Here is an 11,622-nt window from a genome sequence, read left to right as displayed (position 1 = left end):
GAGAAGGAGTTGTATGCCAATCCTTCTAAATGCGAATTTTGGCTCGAAGAGGTAAAATTCTTAGGCCATGTGATCTCTAAGGAGGGAATAGCTGTGGACCCAGCAAAGGTAGAAACCGTATTGTCATGGGAACGGCGAAGACAGTGACGGAGATCAGAAGTTTTGTCGGTTTGGCGGGATACTATCGCCGTTTCATCGAGAATTTCGCGAAGATAGTTGGACCTTTGACTCAACTGACGAGGAAGGGCCAACCTTTTGCATGGACTGAAGCGTGCGAAACTAGTTTTCAGACGATGAAGGAACGTTTGACGACGTCACCTGTACTCGTCTTACCGCAACCGGAGGAACCTTATGAGGTTTATTGTGATGCTTCGCATCAAGGTTTGGGATGTGTGCTGATGCAACATCGGAAGGTGGTTGCTTATGCTTCAAGACAACTGAAGGTGCATGAAAAGAATTATCCAACTCATGACTTAGAGCTAGCTGCCATCGTATTTGCGCTGAAGATTTGGAGACATCACTTATATGGATGCAATTTCACCATATTCAGTGATCATAAGAGCTTGAAGTACTTGTTTGAGCAGAAGGAGCTGAACATGAGGCAGCGTCGGTGGATGGAATTTCTCAAAGATTACGAGTTCACCCTGCAATATCATCCTGGAAAGGCGAATGTTGTTGCTGATGCCTTGAGCAGGAAGATGCACATCTCGTCGATGATGGTGAATGAGCTGCAACTGCTGGAGCAATTTCGAGATTTGAGCTTGGATGTGAAATTATCCGAGGGAGAACTGAAGTTTGGGATGATCAGAATTACCAATGGATTGATGGAAGAAATCCGAGACCAACAGTTACAAGATGAGTTTCTGCTCGGGAAAAGGAATTTGGTAAGTCAAGGTAAAGACCCAGAATTCAAGGTTGGAAGTGACAACATCCTACGGTGCAAGGATAGGGTTTGTGTACCTAACAACCCTGACTTGAGAAGATTGATTATGGATGAAGGTCACAAGAGCAAGTTAAGCATTCATCCTGGAATGAAGAAGATGTATCAAGACTTGAAGGTGAATTTTTGGTGGCCAGGAATGAAAAGACAAGTGGCTGAGTATGTAGCTGCATGTTTGACATGTCAGAAGGCAAAGGTGGAGCATCAGAAGTCTTCAGGTATGCTACAAAGCTTGGATGTGCCAGAATGGAAATGGGATAACATATCGATGGATTTCGTCGTGGCTTTGCCAAGAACTCAGAAGGGATACGATTCTATTTGGGTAATCGTGGATCGACTGACAAAGTCGGCTCATTTCGTACCTGTGAGGACTACGTACAACGTAGAGAAACTGTCAGAGATTTACATATCTGAGATTGTACGACTTCACGGACTGCCGACAAGTATTGTATCCGATCGAGACCCGAAGTTTACATCACATTTTTGGGGAGCTCTTCAAGAGGCTTTGGGAACGAGGCTGAGACTAAGTTCTGCTTATCATCCGCAGACTGATGGACAGACTGAGAGGACAATCCAGTCGTTGGAGGATTTGCTACGCGCTTGCGTGTTAGACAACAAGGGCAGTTAGGATACCTTGTTACCGTTGATTGAGTTCACATACAACAACAGTTTTCATACGAGCATTGGTATGGCACTGTATGAGGCTTTGTATGGCCGCAAGTGTAGGACACCTCTATGTTGGTATCAAAATGGAGAAAATCTGTTAGTGGGACCGGAACTTCTGCAACAGACGACTGAGAAGATCAAGCAGATCAGAGAGAAGATGAAGACTTCTCAGAGTAGACAGAAGAGTTATGCCGATCAAAGGCGCAGAAACTCTGGAATTCGAAGAAGGAGATCACGTATTTCTGAGAGTTACTCAGACGACGGGAGTTGGTCGAGCAATCAAGTCAAAGAAGCTTATGCCCAAGTTCATTGGACCGTATCAGATCACTCGTCGAATTGGACCCGTTGCTTATCAGATTGCACTACCTCCATTTCTATCAATCATTCCATGATGTATTCCACGTGTCACAACTGAGGAAATATATTGCGGATCGACACATGTTATCGAGCTGGATGACATTGAGTTGAAGGATGATCTGTCTTTCGAGACACCGCCAATTAGCATTGGTGACACCAGGATAAACAGTTGAGAGGGAAAGAGATCGAGTTAGTGAAGGTCATTTGGAACAAAGACACCGGTGATGCGACATGGGAGCTGAAGGAGAAGATTCAAGAACAGTATCCAGAACTTTTTCTAACCCTTAAGTTTCGAGGTCGAAACTTTCTTTTTGGAGGGTAGTAATGTAAGGCCCAAGTTTTTAAGCTTATGCTAAGTGAATAAATTTCTTATTCACGATTAGGGTTGATTGTAATGTGAAGGGAAACCTGAACAAAAGTTCATTAATGAAATATATTATTGAAGGAGAAAGTTCAGGAAAGTTCAAGGATTGCATTATGATCGATAAAAGTTATAGCACGATCGTTATACGCTTAATCTAGGTCAGAAACCTAGTATATAGATAATTTTCACTTTTAGGCACGATGGAAGTTAATTCCAAAAATCTTCAGAGAAATGTTAGAACTTCTCTTTTTCCATATATCACAATCGTTTCGAGGCGAAACTCTAGATCTACGAACGTCCGATTCAATCATCGGAAGTTTGCCGAAACCGAAACCCTGGTATTTCAAAACCCTAGAATTTCTCGACAATGAAGACTTTTTCTATTCAGAGCTTCAAATGAATATTCACACGCGTACACCCATTTCTCTTGATGATTTCAATCTTTCTTCTGAAGGAAGTTTTCCATTCCGACATTCGATGCAAAAAGCAACTTATCGGGTAAATAGTTTTTATACCGACTATGCTTTAGTTGCCAAAAATACAAGGAGACATTTTTTTAGTTTTGGAATTCTTTCGCCAAAACATATCTTAGAATTCATGGAGAATGACGCCGGAAAAATCAGATTCGCGAAACTTTCATTTTCCCGCGTTTTGCCAACCTCTATATATAGCAAAGAAAGGAAGAAAAATCACAAAAAACTACCCATTTTCCCCACCCAAACCCGCGGCCAAGAAGAAGAAGAAGGAGGAAGAGATTTTGTTCAATCCTTGCTTGATCGTCGATCAATCAGTTGCTGCTTCAAGGTTTCGAGGTATAGTCGCTAATCCTTACCTCCGATCGCTTTTTCCATAGCTTTTCTGTAGACTTTTCTGAGCTGATAGTTTTGAGGTTTTTGCAAAACTATCCTGAATATTTCATTTCTGATTCTAAACCTCTTCCTTATGTGCCCAAGATCACTTCTGCCGGGTTAGATTTTCCGTTATGTCGCCGGAATTCCGCCGAAATCAATTTTAGCCTAAAATACCCATTTTTGGAGTTTTTGGAGTAAAGCTTCAACCTTTAGGTTGAAAACTATCGCCTTAGCTTAGTGCTAGTAGGATTAGTTGTCATAAACGTCGTTAGTAACGTCCCTGTCAAATTTGGTTTTTGGGATTTCAGTTTTGAAAATCCTAAGTTAAAAATCATGACCAAAATACCCCTGCGACAGTTTTTGATCCGATAATTTTTCCGAGTTCAGAATACCCTTAGTTACGGCTAATGATAGCATAGGAACCAAGTTTGATCGAAGAAAAATCGAGTCCCCTAATTACCTAAAGTGGCCGAACCTATTAAGGGGGGGAGGAGGAAATTTCCTTTTCCGAAAACTTGTCCTTTCGCGCTAGTTCATCATACCTCGGAGTATGTACTGCTTCGGGTAACCTTAGTGAGCATCGATAGCTTAGTTTCCGATAGATTTTGATAGTATTCTGTGGTTTTATTGTAAAGGTGCTTTTGAGGATTTCCCTGAGGAACAACGCTTTGAGTGTGAGGAAGCGTTTGACGATCACTCTGGAGAACCTACAGGTGAGGGCATCTCACTGAATCTCTAGTTAATACTTAGGGTCGATGTTTTCGACATTGTTTACTGTTTATGCACTGGATTGTGTGTGATTGGAAAATGTTTTCTGAGGCTTCGGCTGACAATGTAGATGATTCATCTACTGAATGTTTTTGAGATTGACTTACATGCTATGTGCTATGTGGGTAATCTAGGATGTGTGGTGCATGCCTTATATGCTAAGTGCTATGTGATTATTGCTTAATATGTTGATATATGACATGTTGATTGGTTGTGCTGAGTATTTATGCTTTTGCAATGAGATCTGAGATTCTGAATCGTGAGAATAGCGGGCAGGTCATGCCGATTTTATTTTGAGAGTTTTAAGAAAGTTTGATAGGACGAATGAGATTCGGACCTTGTTATGATGTGTATGGATCGAGACATTCTCTAGAGTCATTTGGGGATTTGGAGATCCCGAGAACTGATAGGAATTGCGATAAGACTAAAAGGATACTATTTTGTAAAGAAAACTCATAAGACATTAAACAACCTCTAAATCTTTAATTAATGATAATAAACTCGAAAGGAAGGCGTGGAAGTCAAATCTTAGTTTTGGGAAAACGAGAAGTGTCGTCGGATCCCAGTGTTGAGAAAGTTGAGAGGCTTCGAGTATGTAGATGTTGTGGTGCTGTTGGAGCAGCGTTTGTTGTTGTGCTGTTGGAGCAGCTATGTTGTTGGGCTATCCTGGGGATAAGTCCGGGAAACCGTTAGTTTCCGAGAGTGTGATACTCTGTGCTCGTTGAGCAGTGGTGACCATCGTATTGAGATGAGTCGGATGATTTGGAGATCATCGTGAGTTATGTGTTGTTGTGAAGAAGTGTCTTTTGTCGCAGAATCGACTTTACCTTAGGGTAAGCTTTTAGAGACTTTAATTCACCTAGAACACGTGGCGACGTGTCGAGTGAGATTCGGAGACGTTGTTTGTCTAATCATCCTGCATTCATGCAACATTAATGAGGTATTAACACAGGACGTACTCTGGACCTCGTCGGATTCCAAAATGGTCATAAGACCCGGATTTCCGTGTAAGAGCGTCTGTAGACGTCTCTTGTAGCAGACCGAAATGGCAGACCTACGGGTTACGGCTGATCTGACTACCGCTGTTGTTGGGGTAAGAGGCACGCGAGCCGAAATGGTCCCACCGTGGCTGGTGCTAGGGCTGATCCGTTGATGTCCATCCGTTCCAGATTGCATATTGGTTGACTGGGTTAACCTGCATATCATTTCATGCAACATGCATACTGACTTAGTTGCTGAGTGTGATTGTTATTTGATAATCTTACTTGGAACTAGTTAAGTGTTATTATTGTCGTTATGTTTTTGTGGAATATGCAACCCTAGGAATGATATCTCTAGCTATAAGCCTAAGTGGCTATCTATTACTTGTACCTATTGGGTTTATTATCTACATAGTTCTTTAGAGTTGACCCTCGCGTCTTCTGTGTGTGTTTTGGCGGACAACGCCTTTTGTCAGATGTCCATTGCGGATTGGTTCACAATGGTCCACCCTTCGGGGGGATTAGGTACGAGATGATCGATCAGGACGACCCCGGGTCGTGGGTGGTTGACCCCGCGAGCCATCGAGCGACGTATTCGGGGCGCATCATGGAGGACCATGTAGATAGTGGAGGACTCTTGAGGTCGGGAGTGTTGAGGAGATGCTCTATCAGCTTCAACTTGCCACCGGGCGTTCACTGTGGACCGGGATTCGGAGGAGCACCGCCGCCACCGTCATCTTCAGAGGACGAGGATCCCTCAGAGGAGATTCCAGTGGGAGTGCCTTCGGCAGGGTCTAGTGCACCCACCGTTGCGATCATTGATGATCAGGGTTCGGGCCCTAAGCCCGTGAGTCCAGCATCGGAGCGTACTGCGGTTGCGAGGGGAGGACGGATAGGGTTGGTAGACTTGGTCGTTCTGGATTCTGATTCAGACGACGATCATGCTAGCACGTAGGTTTAGTGCTGGTGTGAGCTCCTCGAGTTAGGATTAGTGTAGGAGTAGAGTCGTAGCTCTGAGCGTTATTTGTTACTTAGGGGACAGGGTAGTTCCGCCTATAGCTTTTTGTGTGGTTTCTTTACGGGAATCACAGAGAGTTGGTTGGACTTAGGAGGTCTTATTTTCAGACCATTGGGTCAGCTTATTCTCAGTTTTGAGGGATGGTGTTGCGGACACTTCACCCTTTCATTCGGGTTGTACATATTGCCTACGGGCGCTACTCTTCTATTACCCGTCACTGGAGGTTTACTCGTGACGAGGTTGCTACTTACAGCGGGGGCTGTTTATATATTGTATATTAGTTTTATTACTTTTCGCATTTGGGTTTTATTTAATTCAGTCTTGTCTTAGTTATTATCGAAAAAAAAATATTCACGTTTTTCCGCATTAAGTTTACTTTTGGTTACTAAAGTGACGCCACCGAAATCAGGGTGTTACATTGTGGTATCAGAGCACGGTCGAGTCTTTCGGGAGTTGTTGGGGAATAGGTCTTCTGTGCTAGGTTGTGTGACTCTGCAAAGAGTGAAAATTGATTGTCTGCAAGCGATTTTTCGCTTAGAATTGATTGAAGTTATTGCTTACTCATAGTGTATAGTTTGCTAGATGCTATCTTATGATAAGTACTAACTGTTCGTTTCATTTAACGGAACATGGTAACATATAGAGATAGAGTCTACCATGCTAACCTAGTATGCCTAACTCTTAAGAACCTAGATGTTATCCTAGGAATGGATTGGTTGTCCCGCTATCATTGTCTTTTGGACTGCAACCGAAAGAGAGTGGTATTTCCTGATTCGGATCTTTCCGAGTATCTATCTGCCAATCACATTGACGTCTCTTTGAACGAGGGATCTCAAGAGTATTCCGTTCTGCTGAGCTTGGAGAGTAAAGGGAATCCGGGAGTTGATAGTATTCCAGTGGTGAAAGAATTCACGGATGTTTTTCCTGGCGATGTACCTGGTTTGCCGCCTGTACGTGACATTGAGTTTGCTATAGACATCGTACCGGGAACAGGGCCGATTTCGAATGCACCATATCGTATGGCACCTGCGGAGCTAGTAGAATTGAAGTCCCAACTAGAAGATCTTTTGTCGAAGGGATTTATTCGACCAAGTGTTTCACCTTGGGGAGCGCCAGTCTTATTGGTGAAGAAGAAGGACGGGAAATCAAGGTTATGTGTCGACTACTGACAATTGAACAAGGTAACTGTCAAGAATAGGTATCCGTTACCTAGAATTGATGATTTGATGGATCAACTGCGAGGAGCGACAATATTCTCGACGATCGACCTGAAGTCGAGTTATCATCAAATCAGGGTCAAGACCGAGGATATCCAGAAGACGGCATTCAGAACCCGTTATGGACACTATGAGTACTTAGTGATGCCATTTGGGGTGACAAATGCACCGGCAATATTCATGGCTTACATGAATATGACTTTCCATACATTCTTGGATCGATTCGTCGTGGTGTTTATCGACGATATTCTGATCTACTCAAAGAATGCTGAGGACCATGAGGAGCACTTGCGACAAGTTTTACAAGTGCTGAGGGAGAAGGAGTTGTATGCCAATCCTTCTAAATGCGAATTTTGGCTCGAAGAGGTAAAATTCTTAGGCCATGTGATCTCTAAGGAGGGAATAGCTGTGGACCCAGCAAAGGTAGAAACCGTATTGTCATGGGAACGGCCGAAGACAGTGACGGAGATCAGAAGTTTTGTCGGTTTGGCGGGATACTATCGCCGTTTCATCGAGAATTTCGCGAAGATAGTTGGACCTTTGACTCAACTGACGAGGAAGGGCCAACCTTTTGCATGGACTGAAGCGTGCGAAACTAGTTTTCAGACGATGAAGGAACGTTTGACGACGTCACCTGTACTCGTCTTACCGCAACCGGAGGAACCTTATGAGGTTTATTGTGATGCTTCGCATCAAGGTTTGGGATGTGTGCTGATGCAACATCGGAAGGTGGTTGCTTATGCTTCAAGACAACTGAAGGTGCATGAAAAGAATTATCCAACTCATGACTTAGAGCTAGCTGCCATCGTATTTGCGCTGAAGATTTGGAGACATCACTTATATGGATGCAATTTCACCATATTCAGTGATCATAAGAGCTTGAAGTACTTGTTTGAGCAGAAGGAGCTGAACATGAGGCAGCGTCGGTGGATGGAATTTCTCAAAGATTACGAGTTCACCCTGCAATATCATCCTGGAAAGGCGAATGTTGTTGCTGATGCCTTGAGCAGGAAGATGCACATCTCGTCGATGATGGTGAATGAGCTGCAACTGCTGGAGCAATTTCGAGATTTGAGCTTGGATGTGAAATTATCCGAGGGAGAACTGAAGTTTGGGATGATCAGAATTACCAATGGATTGATGGAAGAAATCCGAGACCAACAGTTACAAGATGAGTTTCTGCTCGGGAAAAGGAATTTGGTAAGTCAAGGTAAAGACCCAGAATTCAAGGTTGGAAGTGACAACATCCTACGGTGCAAGGATAGGGTTTGTGTACCTAACAACCCTGACTTGAGAAGATTGATTATGGATGAAGGTCACAAGAGCAAGTTAAGCATTCATCCTGGAATGAAGAAGATGTATCAAGACTTGAAGGTGAATTTTTGGTGGCCAGGAATGAAAAGACAAGTGGCTGAGTATGTAGCTGCATGTTTGACATGTCAGAAGGCAAAGGTGGAGCATCAGAAGTCTTCAGGTATGCTACAAAGCTTGGATGTGCCAGAATGGAAATGGGATAACATATCGATGGATTTCGTCGTGGCTTTGCCAAGAACTCAGAAGGGATACGATTCTATTTGGGTAATCGTGGATCGACTGACAAAGTCGGCTCATTTCGTACCTGTGAGGACTACGTACAACGTAGAGAAACTGTCAGAGATTTACATATCTGAGATTGTACGACTTCACGGACTGCCGACAAGTATTGTATCCGATCGAGACCCGAAGTTTACATCACATTTTTGGGGAGCTCTTCAAGAGGCTTTGGGAACGAGGCTGAGACTAAGTTCTGCTTATCATCCGCAGACTGATGGACAGACTGAGAGGACAATCCAGTCGTTGGAGGATTTGCTACGCGCTTGCGTGTTAGACAACAAGGGCAGTTAGGATACCTTGTTACCGTTGATTGAGTTCACATACAACAACAGTTTTCATACGAGCATTGGTATGGCACTGTATGAGGCTTTGTATGGCCGCAAGTGTAGGACACCTCTATGTTGGTATCAAAATGGAGAAAATCTGTTAGTGGGACCGGAACTTCTGCAACAGACGACTGAGAAGATCAAGCAGATCAGAGAGAAGATGAAGACTTCTCAGAGTAGACAGAAGAGTTATGCCGATCAAAGGCGCAAAACTCTGGAATTCGAAGAAGGAGATCACGTATTTCTGAGAGTTACTCAGACGACGGGAGTTGGTCGAGCAATCAAGTCAAAGAAGCTTACGCCCAAGTTCATTGGACCGTATCAGATCACTCGTCGAATTGGACCCGTTGCTTATCAGATTGCACTACCTCCATTTCTATCAATCATTCATGATGTATTCCACGTGTCACAACTGAGGAAATATATTGCGGATCCGACACATGTTATCGAGCTGGATGACATTGAGTTGAAGGAGGATCTGTCTTTCGAGACACCGCCAATTAGCATTGGTGACACCAGGATAAAACAGTTGAGAGGGAAAGAGATCGAGTTAGTGAAGGTCATTTGGAACAAAGACACCGGTGATGCGACATGGGAGCTGAAGGAGAAGATTCAAGAACAGTATCCAGAACTTTTTACTAACCCTTAAGTTTCGAGGTCGAAACTTTCTTTTTGGAGGGTAGTAATGTAAGGCCCAAGTTTTTAAGCTTATGCTAAGTGAATAAATTTCTTATTCACGATTAGGGTTGATGTAATGTGAAGGGAAACCTGAACAAAAGTTCATTAAATGAAATATATTTATGAAGGAGAAAGTTCAGGAAAAGTTCAAGGATTGCATTATGATCGATAAAAGTTATAGCACGATCGTTATACGCTTAATCTAGGTCATAAACCCTAGTATATAGATAATTTTCACTTTTAGGCACGATGGAAGTTAATTCCAAAAATCTTCAGAGAAATGTTAGAACTTCTCTTTTTCCATATATCACAATCGTTTCGAGGCGAAACTCTAGGATCTACGAACGTCCGATTCCAATCATCGGAAGTTTGCCGAAACCGAAACCCTGGTATTTCAAAACCCTAGAATTTCTCGACAATGAAGACTTTTTCTATTCAGAGCTTCAAATGAATATTCCACACGCGTACACCCATTTCTCTTGATGATTTCAATCTTTCTTCTGAAGGAAGTTTTCCATTCCGACATTCGATGCAAAAAGCAACTTATCGGGTAAAATAGTTTTATACCGACTATGCTTTAGTTGCCAAAAATACAAGGAGACATTTTTTTAGTTTTGGAATTCTTTCGCTAAAATATATCTTAGAATTCATGGAGAATGACGCCGGAAAAATCAGATTCGCGAAACTTTCATTTTCCCGCGTTTTGCCAACCTCTATATATAGCAAAGAAAGGAAGAAAAATCACAAAAAACTACCCATTTTCCCCACCCAAACCCGCGGCCAAGAAGAAGAAGAAGGAGGAAGAGATTTTGTTCAATCCTTGCTTGATCGTCGATCAATCAGTTGCTGCTTCAAGGTTTCAAGGTATAGTCGCTAATCCTTACCTCCGATCGCTTTTTCCATAGCTTTTCTGTAGACTTTTCTGAGCTGATAGTTTTGAGGTTTTTGCAAAACTATCCTGAATATTTCATTTCTGATTCTAAACCTCTTCCTTATGTGCCCAAGATCACTTCTGCCGGGTTAGATTTTCCGTTATGTCGCCGGAATTCCGCCGGAATCAATTTTAGCCTAAAATACCCATTTTTGGAGTTTTTGGAGTAAAGCTTCAACCTTTAGGCTGAAAACTATTGCATTAGCTTAGTGCTAGTAGGATTAGTTGTCATAAACGTCGTTAGTAACGTCCCTGTCAAATTTGGTTTTTGGGATTTCAGTTTTGAAAATCCTAAGTTAAAAATCATGACCAAAATACCCCTGCGACAGTTTTTGATCCGATAATTTTTCCGAGTTCATAATACCCTTAGTTACGGCTAATGATAGCATAGGAACCAAGTTTGATCGAAGAAAAATCGAGTCCCCTAATTACCTAATGTGGCCGAACCTATTAAGGGGGGGAGGAGGAAATTTCCTTTTCCGAAAACTTGTCCTTTCGCGCTAGTTCATCATACCTCGGAGTATGTACTGCTTCAGGTAACCTTAGTGAGCATCGATAGCTTAGTTTCCGATAGATTTTGATAGTATTCTGTGGTTTTATTGTAAAGGTGCTTTTGAGGATTTCCCTGAGGAACAACGCTTTGAGTGTGAGGAAGCGTTTGACGATCACTCTGGAGAACCTACAGGTGAGGGCATCTCACTGAATCTCTAGTTAATACTTAGGGTCGATGTTTTCGACATTGTTTACTGTTTATGCACTGGATTGTGTGTGATTGGAAAATGTTTTCTGAGGCTTCGGCTGACAATGTAGATGATTCATCTACTGAATGTTTTTGAGATTGACTTACATGCTATGTGCTATGTGGGTAATCTAGGATGTGTGGTGCATGCCTTATATGCTAAGTGCTATGTGATTATTGCTTAATATGTTGAT

This window comes from Lotus japonicus, chromosome 2, assembly GCF_012489685.1.
Source record: "Lotus japonicus ecotype B-129 chromosome 2, LjGifu_v1.2".
Classification (NCBI taxonomy): domain Eukaryota; kingdom Viridiplantae; phylum Streptophyta; class Magnoliopsida; order Fabales; family Fabaceae; genus Lotus; species Lotus japonicus.
Note: the sequence above shows the minus strand (reverse complement) of the source record.